The sequence below is a fragment of the Pyxicephalus adspersus genome, chromosome 1 (genome assembly GCF_032062135.1).
Source record: "Pyxicephalus adspersus chromosome 1, UCB_Pads_2.0, whole genome shotgun sequence".
Taxonomy (NCBI): Eukaryota; Metazoa; Chordata; class Amphibia; order Anura; family Pyxicephalidae; genus Pyxicephalus; species Pyxicephalus adspersus.
Genome location: NC_092858.1, coordinates 28,155,451 through 28,162,922, shown reverse-complemented (window position 1 = coordinate 28,162,922; position 7,472 = coordinate 28,155,451). Strand labels below are relative to the sequence as shown.

The window sequence follows — 7,472 nt, the reverse complement described above, 5'->3', positions numbered from 1 at the left end:
AGCTCTTCAGGCAGGATCCTCTCCTCATTGTCTGTATCTGTCATTTGCAACCCCTATTTAATGTACAGCGCTGCGTAATATGTTAGTGCTATATAAATCCTGTTTAATAATAATTTCTATACTAATTAAATACCATCTACACAGGGATCGGTTCCCACTATGGCAGCGTGCTGCATGTTTTAAAACACACATGGGTTGCAGGGCATGTTGTGTGTCGGCAGCCTCCCCAAATATTGTAAAAAAAAATGATAAAAATAAAAAACACATTTTTACACACATATATATATATATATATATATAGAGTATTCACCCTTTTATATAATGTCAAAAATGTGGTGATAGGTTTGCTTTAAATACACGCTGATATTACTCTTCATGTATCCAGAACACTAATTAGTCATTGAAGGAACATTTTATTATTTTGTCTTGGTTTCCATGTGTCAGCTCTGCGAGTGAGCGCAACTCATTACCTCACAGCATCCCAAAACCGCTAATCCCACTCGTGCACAATGTTGTTACATACATCTCTTCCAATCTATCATTTCATTGGCTGATAGACTTTCCTCCCCTTTCTCTTTTGGCTCCCACAAACGTCAATCAATCTCAACTAGAGGGTGTGTCCCTGTGTGGGCCTGCTCGTTTTCTGATTGGCTAGTCTGTGAGGACGTCAGTGAGGCTGTGAGAGCTCCGCCCATGCATCCCTGTGTGTGCGGTCAGTGAGCCGTGCGGAGGTCAGTGATGGAGAAAGGGATTACCGGGGGGGAGAGCTCGGGCTGAGCCAGCTGGACCGCTAACCGGGGGAGAGACCGGAGACACGGTGCGTTATATGTCTACCCCTTGTAGCGTTATAGCATTGGTAACACGGGGTCACAGAGTCTGCTCTCTATTAATCCCTGGGGGGGCTCTGTAGGAAGGGGGTTGGGGGGTTGCCATGGAAAGCTCCCAAATCTGCATTCAGTGTTCCCAGCATTGTTCTGCACTCCTGATACTATCACCACTTATCTGTGACTTTATATATATTTATATGGAGAGGGTATATATATTTGTATCTTAGATAGAATTAAAACTTGTTTTATTATGTCATGCTGATCTGTTCTGATACAAATGGAGCTTTTGCCCATAGCAACCATCAAATGGATTTGTTGCCCATAGCAACCACCAAATGGAGCTGTTGTCCACAGCAACCACCAAATGGAGCTGTTGCCCATAGCAACCTGCCCAAATACCCCGTTAGAATGTTGTGTCATTACTGGCATTACTGAGCTTCTCCTAATGTTTCTGATTTACATGCAGGATTGCATTGCTTAGAATTGCAGACTTCTTTATATTTTACTCTAATATCTGATGACTTTGCAGTTTGCATAAAAAAACATAAATTAGATCCTGCCACCATGGTCCTTCCTTTTAGAGGGTGACAACGCTTCCCCTGTGTTGTCACATGTGTCCTCAGTGGTGTCCCACATTGCATGATGTTGTACAATCAGAAAACTTGTCATGGGTAACGCCGTGCTGCCATGGCTGGAGTGCATTCAATATAAAAGCACTGGGAGATCACTGGGATGCAGAAAGTAAAGCCAACTAATATTTCACTAATTTTCATCAGCATTAAAGTTTGCAATTTTATTTATTATTAAACTGGATATATATATTGCCAACATATTACGCAGCGCTGTACATTAAATAGGGGTTGCAAATGACAGACAGTGACACAGGAGGAGAGGACCCTGCCCCAAAGAGCTTACAATCTAAGAGGTGGGGAAAGTCTCACACAATTTGCTAGACAAAGCATTGCATTCAGTTGGGATTAGTTATATTTTGCATGAAACCCTGACCACCAATTAGGTATCCAGTTCTTAGTCTGTAGATGATTGCACACTCCTGAAATTAAATAAGCCCCGGCATTGTTAATAAATGAATGAAATGAATGGCAGGGGCTCTATAGGGGAATGTGCAGAGAATAGGAGCTCATTCATTCTAATGAGGTGTGAACAATATTCTGATGTGCTTGGATTTTGCAGGATCTGGCTGGACAATGTTCATATGTCCCCGGTGTGTCCTCAGGAATTCCTGTATCCCCCCCACATGGCTCTGACCATGTTTACAGCTTTGCTAGTTGACCAGCTGTCCTGGAGGTCTGTGCCTGATGACATGCTGAGAGTCCTGGATCCATGTTGTCCGCCTGACTCCCACGTGATTTATTTGTAAATGAGCAGCAGGCCAATGTCAGGCTGAGTTCCTTTGTCATCTGCTTTCACATTTGTCTGGCCTGTGAACGCTTATTACATGGGGGGGAAGGCTAGACAGGGCATGGGATTGTGGGAAGTCTGGCATAGAAAGGGTTTTTCATCAGTTCATGCAATGCAAGCGAATTGCGAAGCAAGCTGAAATCCTTTTAAGTATATGAATGTGGTGGAGCAGGTGCACTGTGTGGTTTTAGGCATTGATCCCCTCCCACAGAGTATCATTGCCTCTGCCCCCCTCAAGTCCAGGGGAACTCTACGGATAAATCTGCCAATTTGTGACTTGTCACAAGCAAAGTGCATGTCATAAATATTTCATGGCTAAACCATTACATCTGGGCTTCTAAGTGCGTTGTGTACGTACGAGCAAAAAATAGGAGATTGTTTATTATGTGGATGTTAACGGGAAATGTGAAAGTTTGATTGGAGCACGGCTAGGGTGAAAATCATTCAGGGCCAGTGATTGTTGGCTTCTGATGAAAAAGGAGAACTAAAGCCATAGTGGTCACAGAATATGAATTAACTGCATGCGTTTCACAATCCAAACTTGCAATAGGAGAAAAAAAAATAACCAATAATGTCCTTCCCTGAAAATTCTAGGTGCTTGCTTGTTGTGGTAATCCAGTAGCTTTCATAAATTGATCTGTTGGCCTGCAGCAAGCATGCAGCTCGGGAAAGTTAGAGCTTCCTTAGTACAACTGGAATAAGCAGGGCTGTAAGAAAAGAGCCTGAACTGCTACTGCCCTGATTTATCAACCCATCATTATTGGATTCATCATATCTAATAAATAAATAAAATCTCCCTGGACCTCCTCTTCATCTGTGAATTACGTACCTCCTAATACCTTCTTTCCCATGGAGGAACCACATATCTACCCATCCCAATTCTACCATTCTGCAACATCACTGACCTAAAGTCTCCCTGAAGAAGCCTTACAGCGAAACGCGTCGGTTAAAGTGATAACTGTGCTCCTTTAATAACATCTTTTCATAACGTTTATATTTCATACTTTGTCATGTTTAGCGTCCAGATGAGCTGTGTCTAGAATTACTTTTCAATTATTATGATTTTCAGTTATTTTTATTTTATTGTTATTAAACAGGATTTATATAACGCCAACATTTTATGCAGTGCTGTACATTAAATAGGGGTTGCAAATGACAAGACAGGTACAAACAGTGACACAGGGGAGGACCGTGCCCCAAAGAGCTTGGAACTTAGGAGTTAAATATATTGAATATTGCCAAAAAGCCATCTCTTTCCAGTTGTTCTATTTTTGCATATTGTTTATTTTAGGGCTTGGCAAACTGTTACAATGGATGGATAATTGTGAGTTGCCTTTCAAGTATTGAAGTCAGAGCTTGCAGTTTGCATGCTTATTTTGGGTGACTGTAATGAGAAGTACAGAGGGCATCGGATCTACATGATAGTTGGCATACAAGTGTTAGCAGTCTGGGACGTTAGCAGTGGCATCCTCTGCTTTCTCAGTACAGGTTTGCTTTAAAATGACTTGCACAATTACTTATACATCCACTTAAAGCTGACATGAATGCATGAAATATGCATGATATAGAATAAAATAGATCCAGGCAATTGATTCTCTATTATTATCTTCTATTTATATAGCACCAACATTTTAGGCTTTAAAAAGTCCATAGGCCGAGTTTCTGTCACCAATTTGCTGCAGGCAGAAGGAAGCATCTCCATATTCTCTCCTTCAGCAATCAGATTGTAACATAGGGCAGCACAGTGGCTCAGAGGTAGCACTTTTGTTTTTGCAGCGCTAGGTCCCAGGTTCGAATCTCGGCCAGGACATCTGTATCTCGCGGTGTCTGTGTGGGTTTCCTCCTGAATTCCAAAACATGCAGTTAGGGTTATTGGCTTCCCCTCAAAAATTGACCTAAGACACATTTATGACATATGATTATGGTAGGGACATTAGATTGTGAGCTCCTTTGAGGGACAGTGACTATCAAGTTTGTACAGCGCTGTGTAATATGATGGTGCTATATAAATACTGTATAATAATATTAATAATATTAACTTTCCAGAACATCAAAAGGTAAATCTGCAGCAGGAGCTAACTAATATTGGACATCTGAAAACAAAGCAAGAACTGCACAGGGTCCAGGATTTACAGAAATGTATAAAACTGAAACAAAAGAGAGAAGAAAAGTGTTTTGATTTGTTTTTGCAAAGTAATTATATTGAGAAACTTAGTTTAAGGATATACTTAAACAGTATAAAAGTTTACATATTCCTTCTGTCCCGACTCCACATTGCTTTATGGGAGTTTTTGGGTCCAGCTACTAACTGACTGTTGTCAATAATGAATAACAATAAAGAAAATGAAATTTTACATATTTCAAAGGTCATAGAGTTCAACTAAGGCTGGATAAAAGAGGAAAAGGTCTTTTTGAGACAGAATTCACAAGTGTTATGTAAACCATAGTTCTTATATCCTGGCATGTTTCACCATTAGGCTTCCTCAGGGGTAACACAGACTGTACCAATAATGTCTACTAGTGCTGAGAGTGAGTATCCACCTATGGTTATTGACTTGTAAATATCCCACTATGTCTGAGAGGATTGTACTTGGTGCTTATATTAGATGGCACCTTAGGTGGTGTAGCATAAAATATGTAATTGGCATTGAAGGTTGAGGATTTTTGCATAGGATGAAGTTTGCTGAGAGAGAGAGGAGAGCATGGTCCTGGCTGCTTCTGGGGGAGATTGGTGTGGGCAGCAATAAATCATTTACAGAAATGTATTATTTCAGTCCAGAAAGCTATTGATCATCTTGGATTGTATCTCCTTCTTGGAAGGAAGCCTATCTGGGAGTATTGGGAATTTTAGAGAAATTGCACTTGCACTATACTATAAGTCTACTTTACCAACTAAACATTTGCTGACTGATATAACAAGCCCTTACGTAGTAAACACTCTTGTATGACTCTTGTATGTATACATTCAAGCCATGTATGAAAGATCATCCACTATAATGTCTTTGGGCGGTGTTCACCCCTAGGGTTCAACAACCAATTTGGTCAACCATCAAGTCCAGCCAACCAACTACAAAATGTCATTAGTCTCAGTGCACTTCCTTGTTCAGATGGGGCATGTGTTGGGTGCTTGGCACAAAGCAATTGCAACTGCAGTGTTAATAGCCCTTTATAGTACCATTGCATATTTGCAATTATTTACACATGTGCTTTTTCTAAAAAGTGTTTATTTTACCCACAGCCTCAAAATGTTCACTTCTAAGATTCAAAGTGTCATAAATGTAGTTTTAATCAAAGTCAACTGTTGTAAAATAAATCCAGGCAAGAATAAAAGTGATTTAGAAAATACAAAAGTCCAATACGGAAACAGTGCAACTCTTATAAAGTCAGAAAGTTTATTATAATTACTCTGATCTGTGTTTTGTTTATTAAAAGTAACAAAACCCAGATTCCTTTCAGGACTTATAGCTATGACGTGTGCTTATGTTATTTTGATCTGTGCAGCCCTCTTCTCATGGTCAGAATGTGACAGCGAGGCGTCAGTGGGCAGCCAGATGGGTGAGTTTGGGCATGAAGGGGACAGTATTGCAATTCATGTTTCCTGGAGTCAGTTTGAATCCACAAGTTTCCTGTTTGACTGAAATGAAACTTGTGTACTTGGCTAAACCACAGCATACCTCAGCCATTCAACTGAAGAAGCTGAAAGATGCAGCACAATGACCTAGATCAAAAAAATGTTGCTTGACAGAAATCTGGATCTTATTATTGGTATTTGGAAGTTCCAGGTTTTTGTGTTTTTATTGTAGCTAAGGTTTATATATGAATTAGGCAGAAATATACTTGTTCCACAATGGGAAGGTTTGAGATATTAGAAAAAGTTATGAACAGACTATGAGCGTATGACTGCCGTATGATCATGGGCAGGGGAGAGTGAGGTGGCATAAGAATCCTGGTGAGGTCACATCAGCAGTTCTCATCAACTCTTTTCACGCCCCGAGTTTGTGTCCTCCACCTCTAAAACCTTTGGTCTAATTCCTTTAACATTAATGCACCCCCCCGCACATAGATGCTGCCTTTAACTGAGCCAAGCTAAGAATCTCCCAAATGATGCTTTTCTTGCTGATGCCTGTACCCATCTCTCTAATGTCTTTGAACTAAAGAATTTTGGGATCTAACACTGACCTTATGGCGCTGAGGTACTCCAGCAGTAAATCCTAAGTAGGAGGATAAATTACTTGCAGATGTTAAATAGCCTGGAATGGCAACCCCATGGAGTGTGTATGTTTTCTGGTAGTTGTTGAGTTTACTTTTTAGTAAGGGAGCATGTGTATACAGTGGATCATTAAGGTACTGGTGACCCTAAAGATTATTAAGGTGGCAGGAATCAGATCTGGTGGTCCGAGGTATTCCTAAAGTAGTTGGGGAATGGTGACATGAACCTCTTAGGTTTAACAAGCCTGTCTCCAGCCCCCCACCATCCTTCTTTGATCGCTGCATCAAAAATTCTAAATACCCTTTTTACTCAACTAAAGCTGAGATCACATGGCATTTCATTTCTGAGTGTTTTCTTTACTTCCTAGTAAAGGAGGAGTGGTCATTGTCCTCAGGCCCTTCTCTGGTGTTCTTGTTTTTCCTAACGGCTTGGGGTCCTCACAAAATCCAGAAGTCTGCAGCATTGACTTCAGCACAAGAGGACTGTAAGGGTCAGCAACATCACATTATTGCTTTACAAGTTAAGAAACAACGTAGACATGCATGATAAAGAATAGATGGGGGGTTTTCTTGGGGATATGCTTTCAAAAGGGATGTATGTAAGGTGGAGATGACATAGCAGGGAGAGCAGCATAAAATAAAAAATAATGGAATGGTGTCTCGGGTTTGATCTGTCTTGTAGATTCAATTTGGTCAGGAGGATTGCAGAGATGGTGTCTTTAGGGATATAATTTTGGTTTGTAGAGATGTTGTTCTTGGGAGTTTGATCTCTCAGAGACGGATGCAGAGCTGCAGGGAGAATGATATGATAAGCAGAGGAAAGGGATTGGGCAATATAATAGAGGAAATAGGAAACAGAAGAGGAAGGAGGAAGAAAAATCACTTTTAACCCCCTAACCGTAATTTTTCGTCTTCACCAAAAAAATGCTATTTGGGATAAGCCCGTATTTTTTCGACTTACCTTTAAATCCCACTTACCTGTGCTCATCCAGCGTCGGGTCCGTGTTCCGCCGGCCA

At 40.7% G+C, this 7,472-nt stretch overlaps 1 protein-coding gene across 1 annotated transcript in view; it reads left to right on the top strand.

The window, feature by feature from the left end:
- The first annotated feature begins 688 nt into the window (after positions 1–688).
- WASF3 (WASP family member 3) overlaps positions 689–7,472 on the top strand; it is a 41,211-nt gene continuing 34,427 nt past the window's right edge. The window contains exon 1 of the mRNA XM_072404732.1: positions 689–817. The gene's annotated coding sequence lies outside the window, so the exon portion shown is untranslated. The remainder of the gene's footprint in view (positions 818–7,472) is intronic.